Below are 11,142 nucleotides of genomic sequence, written 5' to 3'. Positions count from 1 at the left end.
CTGTACTGGTGTCAGCCTGAGACCCATAGGAGCCCTGGAACAGTCCCAGAGGAGTCCACATAACCCCTTTCACCAGCTGCCCTTTGTCTACCCTGGTTTCCAATGGGTTTCTTTTCCTGTTATCTGTGGCCTTGTCTGTCACCTGTGTTGTTTGTTAGCAAAGCCACATGAGGCAGAGTTTTGAGCCACTTCTTTGAGAGAATTTTTTCCCTTGAGTTTCCTGCCCTGTGTGTATGAAGTATATGTGTTAATAAAATTCTGCTTCTTTTCTCTTCTCTGGTTACAGGGCATTGCAGAATTTAGAAAGCAGAGGGAAACTTATTTTTCCTTCCTTTACAGCCCAAATTCCATTCTCCTACTTTGGAAGTCTTTCCACAAGTTTACTCACATTTTAGATCAGGAAGGAACTTTCAGAGTTTCCTTGTCACTGAATTACAACCTTTCAAATACATCATTCTATGTGAGAATCACAATTTAAGGTTTTAAAATTTAACAAAATAGAATCTAACTTGCATATCATGAGAAGACATTTTCTGAAGCCTTACCTCAGATTTCCAAGTTCTCCTCTTGCTCCCTCTCCCCACTCTGTGAGCCTGTCTCTAAGCAGCCTGCATTACCTCATTTCTTCCTCTGAGATCACAGTGCCTCTCTCTGGCATGTAACTCCTTGAGTTTTGTGACAGTCACTTTCTTATCTGGAGGAGAGGTCTCTTCAGATCTACACTGAGGTACGTGTTTGGATAGAATTTTGACTAGCTGACTTTGAAGACTTGACTGTCTCTTGTTGGAGACTCATAAACTGGTGACTCTGGGCTGCCTGATGGGAAGGAGCTCTAGAGCGCTGGACAGGGACAGGGAGATGTCTGCAGGAGAGAGAGGAAAGACAGAGGACTGGGGGCAGCTGAGTCTTGCACAGACCACTTTCCACATGGATGTGATGAGACCACGCTAGCTACTGAGATTTGGCTACATCCCTCTCCTGATTCCTGTGATGGTTGGATCTTATAGGAGGTTACTGCAATTTCTGGGTTAGTGGCATGGACTTTACCACTTGGACTCTGCTGTCCTTTCCTTTGCGGGTGTGGCTATCACCATTTATTTAAACTTAAGTAAATGGAAACACTCATGTTCTGAATAGTTAACATTCCATGTTGTCCACTGGGGTAGAAACTGCTGCTGAGTCTCAGAGGCCACTCTATGCCCAGAGAAGCAGCTGGCATGGGGGTCCCACAGCTGGCACTGAGTTACAGGAAGACACTTGGCCATAGGAGTGAGAAGAGGGCACAGCACAGACTTGGTGGAAAGAAAGCCCTGGTGATATTGCTTTGTGAGTAGCCTGGAAGTTGCCTTAGCTGATTCCTGTCAAACTTTAATCAGGTAAATGAAGTATAGACAAAGCTACAGAGTCATCTTTCCACAAAGGGGCACAGGGCAGCTAAGGACCAGAAGAATTTCTGTTCCCCAGTGTCCCCAGTGGAAGCCTCTGTGTCATTAGTGAGAACTCCCCTCTTTCTGGATCATCCCTGGTGCTTTTAATGGGGTGCAAATCCTCCTGCTTGAGCTCTTCTTAAGCACAGACAGGCTATTTAAGCCTTTTACACCCTTCTTGTACTCCCCTGGTCACGCTCTGAACAGCAAGATTTTACTAGATCCAAAAGAGTCCTGTAGAGAAGTTTCTTAATGAAGCCAGAGATGTACAGAAATAGCCTTTAATACCTGGAGGCATGGAACCAGGAAGAAATGCTGAGATGTATTTTCATGGCTGGTTGGTTTCTTCTTCTTCTTTTTTTTTTTCTCAAATGTGCCAATAGGAAATTTAGAGTGTTCCCATTGATGTAAAAGCCTGGAGCATGAGACGCTATTCTTACCCTTTATGCAAGTCATTTTTTTGAGAAGTTCATAAAGTCAGGATAATTCACTGAATGCTCTATTTAAGTGGAAATCTATCCTTTAAAGTACGTGGTGTGCTGAGGCCTAGTCTTCCTTTCTCTGAACTAAATGACAACCACTTTTATCTCTGGGTTTTTTAAACAACTGTGAAGTTGGAATGGAAAATATCTAACCAGATATCTGTCATTTTGCCTCTTCCCCTACAGAGGTGAGAAATGTTCAATGATTGGGAAAGAAGTGAGAAAATAGCAGATAAGAGGGAAGACTTAACTGAGTTCACCAGGGAGTCTGAGGGGGAGAGAGGAGGCTGAAATAGGAGAGGAAGGATGCATTTTGCACATAAACCTACAGGTCCATCTCTATGGCAAAGGTCCTAGAAAGCAGTCTTTGCTTTCCCTTTCAGCAAAGGACTGCAAGATGATATTTTTTTCATTTCTGTGTCATCAAAAGCATCAGGATGTGGTTTTTAAAAGAAAGATAAAATGAAATTTTCAAGGTCTGTAGCCATATTTCAGGAACATGGCTCACCTTGTTCTATTTCAAAAATGATCTGTTCTATGCCAATCAGTTTTGGAAAAACGAAGAAAGACTTCATTTGTGAGCCACTTGTTTAAAGAGTGAACTTGTAGTGTTTTGTGATGGTTGAAGGTTGGGGCATGGATGTTCCCCAAGGCTCTGTGTTAGCAGATTGGTTCAAATCTTGGCCCTGCTGGGAGGAGGTGGGATCTCTAGGAGGTGTGGTCTATATGCAGTGCTCCATTCTTTAAGAGCACATGCTTAGAGAGGTTGGGGACCCTGACTGCTTCCTCTCTAGCACTTTTGCTTCCAGGCTGCTGTGAATTGAGCAGCTTTTTTAACCCCATAGGCTCCCTGCCATAATGTGCTGCACCCCACAGCCCAGAAGCAATGAGCCAACCACACACAAACTGGACCTTCCAAACCTTTGAGCTGGAATAACTTTTCCCTCCAAAAGGTGATTGTCTCAAGCACTTGCTACAGTGATGAAAAATTTAAATCACAGGTATATGCCACCATTACCTGGAAAATGACAGAACACGTCACCAGGCAGATGTTCTCCAGTACAGAAATATGCATTAAATAGGGATGGATAAAATTCCTGAAAGCAAAGTGATAGTAAATTAGGAAATGGCTCTTTTTAGTGCCACATTGCACAAAGCACCTTCAAGAAGTAATATTGCCCTCACATTTGGTATTGGTCTTAGTTTACCACACCAAGTCTCATTTGCTGTTTTTGCTTTGCATCTGGGCATGTAGAGGTCCTTGACTTGTGTTTTCAACTCTGTATTGATGAAAAGCAAAGCCCTTTCCTGGTCTGATTTGATCTCCTCTGCTAGTGACATGGGTTAGCTACACCTGTGTTTCTATTTCCTTCCTGGGTTCACCTGCTGTGAAAAGAAGCATATTTTTATCATTTACTGAAATGGCTGGCTGTCTGCATTAGAGAATGGAAGGAGGCCATGCCTACCATGGGAGTATCTTGTCCTGCTCAGCAAAGAGCCTCGGTTAGGAGCCTGGCTGAACCTGGTGGGCTGTGAGCTGGCTTTGCTAGCAGCTGCCTCTGTGTATCTCCTCCCAGCTCTGTGTTCACTGCCTTTGATGAGTCACCTGGGATTGATAGGGGTGGGAGTGTGTATACCACAGACATGGGCTGGTGCTACTAACCAGATGGCCCCTTCCCGTAGCAGTATCCCAGACAATGCTGGCTGCACCAGCTCTCTGCACTAACTCAGTGTCTAGTTAATTTTCTTATTGCCAAGACAAAATACTTGACACCCAAGTCAAGAGAGGAAAGGTTTATTGTGGTTCACAGTTCATAAAAGTTTCAGTTCATGGTTGGCTCCAAGGCAAGGTAGCATGGCCGAGGGGCATCATAGAGGACAAATAGTTCATGGTAGACAGGGTGGTAAGGACAGGGATTCCCTCCTTCTGCCCAGACCCATCCATCAGACAGAGGCTGTGCCCTGAGCCTGTCCCTGAGAAAGTGGCTCTGTCCAGCTGAGCCTTCCTGCTTGTAGGGTGGAAGTGCCAAGATGCAGAAGACCAGGAGGACCCCAAACTCTTTCCCCTGCCCACTGCTGACCACATATCTCTGCGAAGAGTGATGTACCTAGAAAGAAGTTTGCCCTTGTCTCCACCTCACTCCAAAGTCCTGGCTCATAGTGTCTGCCTGCAGTGAGGTAGAGGGTGAGCTGGTTATAAAACTGATAAACTTCTGATTTTTTTTCCCAAAAGGAACTGACTCTATTTGCAGCCAAGCACAGAGAAGTTCAATCATTAGGATGCTCTCAAGAGCAGTGGAGTCTGGTGAAGCTGAGGGGAACATTTGTGGAGATGATAAAGATATAGCCCAGGCTGCCAACTGGGTAGTTTAGAGTAGATGAGCAAGGATACCGCACTGGGAATAGCTTTCCTGCAGTAGCAACAAAATCATAGACTTTTCAAAAAGGCACCATTGATTAATTTATAGATCAATTTAAACTGCAAGGTATTTCTGAAAACAAGAGTGCAACCAGTCAGCAATTAATGGAGTTTAACAGCTAAGAGTGGCCAGGAAAAAAGAGAAAGTCAGACCTAGTAAAGTCACTGCCATCTAAGGGCTACTCTGGGTATAGTGGAAGACGCACATCCCTGAGAAGCCATGTCAGAGGTTAAGCTGGGAAATAGACACTATGAAATTAACCTAACCAGTTAAAAAAAAAGTAAATAATAGCAAGCCCTAAGTATTGAGTATAGCATCCAGCTTCCACAATATGTAGCCTGAAAGGTCCTATTTACAACAGCAGCAACAACAACAACAAAATTGAAAGGGATGCATAAAACCCAGAAATTAGGTAGCATATAATAGGGAGAAAAACACCTGTGAGTTTAAATTAAGCAGATATCAATTAAGCAAATGTCAGATTTGTAGAAAAATAAGTAAGCAGAGTCACAGAACAAAAGAAAAACATATTTATAGAAGCAAATGGTGGTGTGTTGACAGTGTTTTGCTAAATAGAAAGTACTAATAAAGAAATAGAAATTACGAAAAGAACCCAGTGAAAATTTTTGAATTAAAAAGTATAATAACAGCAACAACAACAACGATGTCAGTCTAGGGACTCAAAAGTAGATTTAAATAGACAGATGAAAGAATTAACTAATTAGAATATGAATTGGTAAGAATTATACAACTTGAAATACAGAGAAAAAAGAGAATTTAAAAACAGTGAACCAAGATACAGAGGAATGTAGGACACCACACCAAGATTTACAGAATAGGAGCAGTGAGAAGAGAAAGAAAAGTAGCATAAAGAACACTAGAATAAGTAATGGCAGTAAACTTTCAAAATTTATTGAAAAATAATACCTTACATGTCCAGGAAGACTAATGAGCTTTTATGTAGGACAAATATAAGGACTCATAAATTGATAAATTCTGGTAAAAATGTGGAAAGTCTCAAAAGATAGGCAACCAAGAGCCCTCTATCCACCAGAGCTGTCTTCTAAAAATGAAGGTGAAACACTGACTTACCATGATAAACATGATAAACACTGAAGTTTTTGCTAGTCAATGTGCCTTACCAGAAATACTAAAACACTTTCTGCAAGCTGAAAATAAGTGAGCACAGGTAGTAATTCAGAGAACATGACAAAGAGCCCCAGAAAGATGTGTAGAATGACAGTTAAGCTGAATTGTGTCAACTGGATTGGCTTGGGAGCCACCTAGGGGATTAATAAAACACACTTCTCCATGTGTTGGGGTGGTTCATGGAGACATTGGGTATCATGTCTGGATCCTGGTCTCTACCTCTCAGGTACTGTTCTTCTGCTCTGCTTCCTGGCTGCCATGAACTATCTTTGATTTGCCATATTCTTCTGCCTTGATGTTTCTGCTAGGAGCCAACTAACAATGGATTAAATCCCCTGAAATCATGAGTCAAACTGAAAATTCCTTTAAATTGTGGGTGTTGGATATTTTGTTTCGGTGGCAAAAATCTAATACAAAAGTTGATACTGAATTCTATGATTATAATGCCATTAAAACTGACTTGTGGGAGATATTTTTAAGGATTGAAGCTGAAGGCTAGAGATGCCCAGAATGTTGTGATCAGTATTTGATATGCAATAATGGTCATAGCTCAGAAGACTAGAATTCTGATAAACAAGCAAAGAGTAAAGACCAGGATCAGGAAGTTTTAGATAAGCACAGGTTTTCATTAGTAGTTGAACAAAAGGCCATGTATGTCCTTTTGTTTTATGCCAACCTTCTGGCAAAGAACTTGTCTGAATTTTGCCCATGTTTGAAGACTTTGAGGACTATTGTGTAGACTAATTGGTCTGGCAGAGAAAAATATCAATGCAGCCCAATAGCTAGGTGAGCCTGTGATGTGGGTACCACTAGGTGCTTTTGGAAAGATTTGTATTAAAGATTATTTTTAAAGAGAGCAAAACATTTACAAACAAACTTTAGCCCCAAAGAAGTGATGAATATGGTTCTTAAAGAGACTGATGACATTTTAAAAATAGAAGTACTTCAGGGACAAAAAATATGCCTTAAAGGCATCTAAAAAATTGGCAATATCCCCCTGATTCCAGGCTAAAAAGTATGTTACTGTGCCCAGCCAGCTGGGAACTCAGAGGCCACCACAGCCATGTTTCAAGGGGCTTAGCTACTGCTTGGTAGACTGTGGCATTGTCCACATAATGTTCATCTTACTGGCCTGCAGAAAGCAAGAGTTGTGAGGTCAGTGAAGCTCCCACTTGTCTTTGAAAAAAAAAGGCTTGGACTGCCAGGCAAAGTGACCCTGAGAGGGCAGTTCATAAAGCTATAAAAATAAAGCTGAAGGTACAGTAGAGATCCCAGGAAGTTGAAGATGCCCCAAACATAAAGCATCTCCTAAGGAAAGGTGCAGGGAGTGGATGAAGTCAGCCCAAGAAGAGACCATGTGGGCTACAACCAACAAGACCAAAGGGGTGGGACTGCCCAAGGACTCAAACTCACATCTTACCACTTTGTGCCCCAGGTGCTGGACATGGAGGTACAGGACATATTTGCCTTGTTGGGGTTTGGGCCTTGCTTTGGTCTCATTCTTTTCTATTCTCACATTCATCTCTTTTTTTAAAAATAAAGATGTGATCTTGTGCCATCATACCTTGGAATTATGTAATTTGTTTTTTATTTTATACAAAGGTTTACAGCTAAGAATTAGCTTCTGTCTCAAAAAAAGATTTGAACTTTTAAAAAGGTTAAAACTGTTGAGACTTTGGAGAAGGGCCTATTTCATTTCTGGTTGAACACAAGATCATTGTATCCTGTGGGGTGAAATTATTCATTTAGTATTGTTTACTTGGAGATTAACTATGGTTTAGAGAGATGTCTTTGACAAGGGGTGGAATGTGATGTTTAGTTGACAAGGGATGGAATGTGACATTTAAGCTTAATGATGTCAACTAGATTGTCATGAGAGCCACCAAGGTGATTAGTTAAGCATTCTTCTGGTGTGTCTGGGTAGGTCATGGAGACATTAGCTTGTGTAGTATATATGGTCCCTGGCTCCTTCCTCTCTGGTTCTGTTCCTCTGCTATGCCTCCTAGTCATCATAAACTAAGCAGCTTTCCTCCATCATGCCCTTCTGCCATGATGTTTCTTAGAGCCACCTGACCATGGACTAAATCCCCTAAAATCATGAGCCAATTTAAACCTTTAAGGTGTGGATGTCTGGTATTATATCTCAGTGACAATGATATATATTCTTGCTTCTAATCATAACTGACTAAAATAATTTTAGAGAATAATATTTATGTAATATAATGTTTAGTCTATAACATAGAAATGAACATGTATACTTTGCCAAAACTAGCACTGGGGAAGTGTGTAGTAGAAGACCTGTATTGGGCTAAGAAAATGACTATCAATGACAAAGTGATGATTATACAAATGTATTTTTGAGTTTGGGACATTAAGAGATATAATATGTATAAGAGTCACACCAAAAGAAGAAAATGAAATTGAATTGTATAGATTTAATGTTTCGCTATCAGCAGAGTTAAACTAATGCAAATCTGAAGTTAATTCAGGTATAGTATGATATATACGATAAACCCTAAAACCTGTTAAACATATAGTATAACGTCCCTAATAAAATTAAAATCAACATTGAAAATATTCACCAAATGCAAAACAAAACAAAGAGGAAAAAAAGAAAAGAAAAAAAGCCATGATATAAGATGGCAAATGTAAAAACAGTAACTTCAAGAAAAATAACATACATGGGTTAGAGATGCAATCAAGAGAGAGTGATTGCTAGATTTGCTTTAACAATATGACCAACTATATGTGGTCTATAAAATACGTACTTTAAATTCAAAATTGCAGAGACTGAAGGAAAGTAGGTCAGCCTACTGTTGCATCAGTCCTTGGGGCTACTGCTGGGAACATAGCTAATTCATTTTCAGCCCCATATGTTCAGGTGTGTGCACAATGTTTCAGGAAAGAAAGTGACAAATGGTCATCACTCCTGTCCTACAGAAACTTATAGCTTATAGAGAACTGAAAAATAACCTAGTAAGTTCACTGGAAAGACCAAATTTCCAAGAGAGGGACATAAAAGGGGAGAAAAGGAAAGATCAGGAAAGGGCTGTAGAGGAGGTAGCATTGGAGAAACAAGTAGGGTGATGGCTTGTGCAGGGAGATTTGTTGGGGTGCAGCTCTGGGAGCTTCTGTTTCTCAGTGGGAACATGCTAAGGGTCTGCTTGAGGGTGTTTCAGCAGAGAAGTAACCTGCTTGTGCCTGTCCTGCACTAACATTACTCTCTGTAAAAATATAGTATGAACAAACCTGTCTTCTGCTTCATTTTATGCATGTGGTTTGGAGAGATAAAGGTATCCTGTAGCAGGGCTAAGAGTCATTGCTCATGGCTGTGTTTCCTGCTACCCTCAAGGCACACACTGCTGAGAATTTTCTGTTGGTGGAGATGTGAGCAACATCCAGGTGAGTGGCTCCTGCAGACACAGGTATGACAGATTTCCATCTTTTAAAAAAATAACATGGCTTGAAAAGGAGAAAGGAAACATGGGAGTAAACTGATTTAGGTTTGTAGTAATTCTGTGCCTTTAGTCTAAAGATATTATGTATTAAAAACAACCTCATTCTGTAATAAAGCAAATAATGACTTTAGCCGAGTGAGAAAGTACTCAGTGTTACATCATTTTAAAAATGTTTCATTGGTGGTTTCTCTTGCAGCAGAAGCTTTTTAGTAAGATGAGATTCCAGGTGTTGGTTCTTTGTGCTAGTTCCTGTGCTACTGAGGTTTCATTCAGAAACCTTTTCCTACACCAGTGTCTTCAAGAGTTCTACCTATCTTCCAGAAAGTTTAGTTTCTGTTTTCACACTGCTGAGAATTTTCTGTTGGTGGAGATGTGAGCAACATCCAGGTGAGTGGCTCCTGCAGACACAGGTATGACAGATTTCCATCTTTTAAAAAAATAACATGGCTTGAAAAGGAGAAAGGAAACATGGGAGTAAACTGATTTAGGTTTGTAGTAATTCTGTGCCTTTAGTCTAAAGATATTATGTATTAAAAACAACCTCATTCTGTAATAAAGCAAATAATGACTTTAGCCGAGTGAGAAAGTACTCAGTGTTACATCATTTTAAAAATGTTTCATTGGTGGTTTCTCTTGCAGCAGAAGCTTTTTAGTAAGATGAGATTCCAGGTGTTGGTTCTTTGTGCTAGTTCCTGTGCTACTGAGGTTTCATTCAGAAACCTTTTCCTACACCAGTGTCTTCAAGAGTTCTACCTATCTTCCAGAAAGTTTAGTGTTTCTGTTTTAATATTTAGATCTTTAATCCACTTCAATTTTAGTTTAGTGCATGGTGAAAGATACAGGTCTAGTATTAATGTTTGGCAGGTTGAAATCCAGTTTTTCTAGCACCTTTTATTAAGGAGGCTATCATTCCTCCAGTGAGGATGGTTGGCTCCTTTGTCAAAGAAGAGGTGGCTGAGTATGTCCAGAGTTGTTTCTGAACCGTCTAGTCCATTCCAGTAATCCTTGGGTCTCTTTGGCACTACTATGCTGTTTTTATCACAGTAGCTTTGTGGTTTAGTTTCAAGTTGGGGATCGTGATACCCCCTGTCATTTCTCTGTTGCTTAGAATTACTTTTGCTACTGTATATCTCTTCTGGTTCCAAATGATTTTATTTTCTCTAGTTCTGTGAAATATACTTTTGGGATTTTAGTTCATACACCCCACATATAAGTACCCAATTCAAAAATGGGTATCTGAAATGAACAGACACCTCTCAGACAAAGAAGTAAAAGCATCAAATAAACATATGAAGAAATATTCAACATCACTGGTCATTTGAGATGCAGATGAAAATACCACTGAGATTCCACCTCACCCCAGAAAGAATGGCTGCTATCAAGATATCAATACCAAATACTGGTGGGATTGTGGGGAGAAAGGAACCCTTCTTCATTGTTGGTGTGAGTGCATACTGGTGCAACGATTGTGGAAATCAATATGGAGATACCTCAAACAACTAATTTGGCCCAGTTATTCCTCTGCTGGGTGTCTCCCCAAAAGAATTAAAAGAATCATAACACAGCTATATATGCACACCCATGTTTATAACAGCAGAGTTTTTAATAGCTAAAGCTTGGAAACAGCCCAATTGCCCATCAGCTGGAGACTGGATAAAGAACATTTTTTATATTTATATAAAATGGAGTTTTATAAATATATAAAGTGGACTACTACTCAGTCATAAAGAAGGAAATACATTTATAGCTAAATGGATGCACAATGAGACCATACTCAAGTGAAATAAACAGGACGTACATGTAAACATCAAATAGTTTCTCTGGTGTGAGAAAGTAAAAGTGTAAATAAGGACTAAAATGTATAACTGATAATGAGAAACGGGAAGAAAAGGTCTAAAGCAGTAGCTAAAGTGGGAGCGGGAGGGAAAAGGAAGAGGGAAAGGAAAAAATATGAGAAAAGGAAAATATGGATACCAAGTATCTGTAAAAAGGGATGGTGGAGTGGTTGAAGTGAGGGCAGGGGAATGGGGAAAAATAAGAAGAAAGATACATCATGTAAAGGCACAAGTTTCTAGTGATGAATGTAATTGTATTGTATGCCTAAATGTACCAATAAGTTTAATGGGAAAAAAAAAAGAATAGGATATGTTATGTACATGAAGTGACTCCCTGCATGAATGAAACCATTATGTACTACAAACATGTA

The 11,142-nt window shown here is 40.1% G+C and overlaps 1 long non-coding RNA gene across 1 annotated transcript in view; it reads left to right on the top strand.

The window, feature by feature from the left end:
• The first annotated feature begins 697 nt into the window (after nucleotides 1-697).
• The window catches only part of LOC104847808, a 28,645-nt gene continuing 18,200 nt past the window's right edge, over nucleotides 698-11,142 (top strand). Inside the window, exons 1-2 of the long non-coding RNA XR_776234.1 lie at nucleotides 698-727; nucleotides 8,831-8,880. This is a non-coding gene — a long non-coding RNA (uncharacterized LOC104847808). The remainder of the gene's footprint in view (nucleotides 728-8,830; nucleotides 8,881-11,142) is intronic.

This window comes from Fukomys damarensis, unplaced genomic scaffold (genome assembly GCF_012274545.1).
Source record: "Fukomys damarensis isolate Sample0158 unplaced genomic scaffold, DMR_v1.0_HiC HiC_scaffold_9, whole genome shotgun sequence".
Taxonomy (NCBI): Eukaryota; Metazoa; Chordata; class Mammalia; order Rodentia; family Bathyergidae; genus Fukomys; species Fukomys damarensis.
This window is presented reverse-complemented; position numbering and strand designations above follow the sequence as displayed.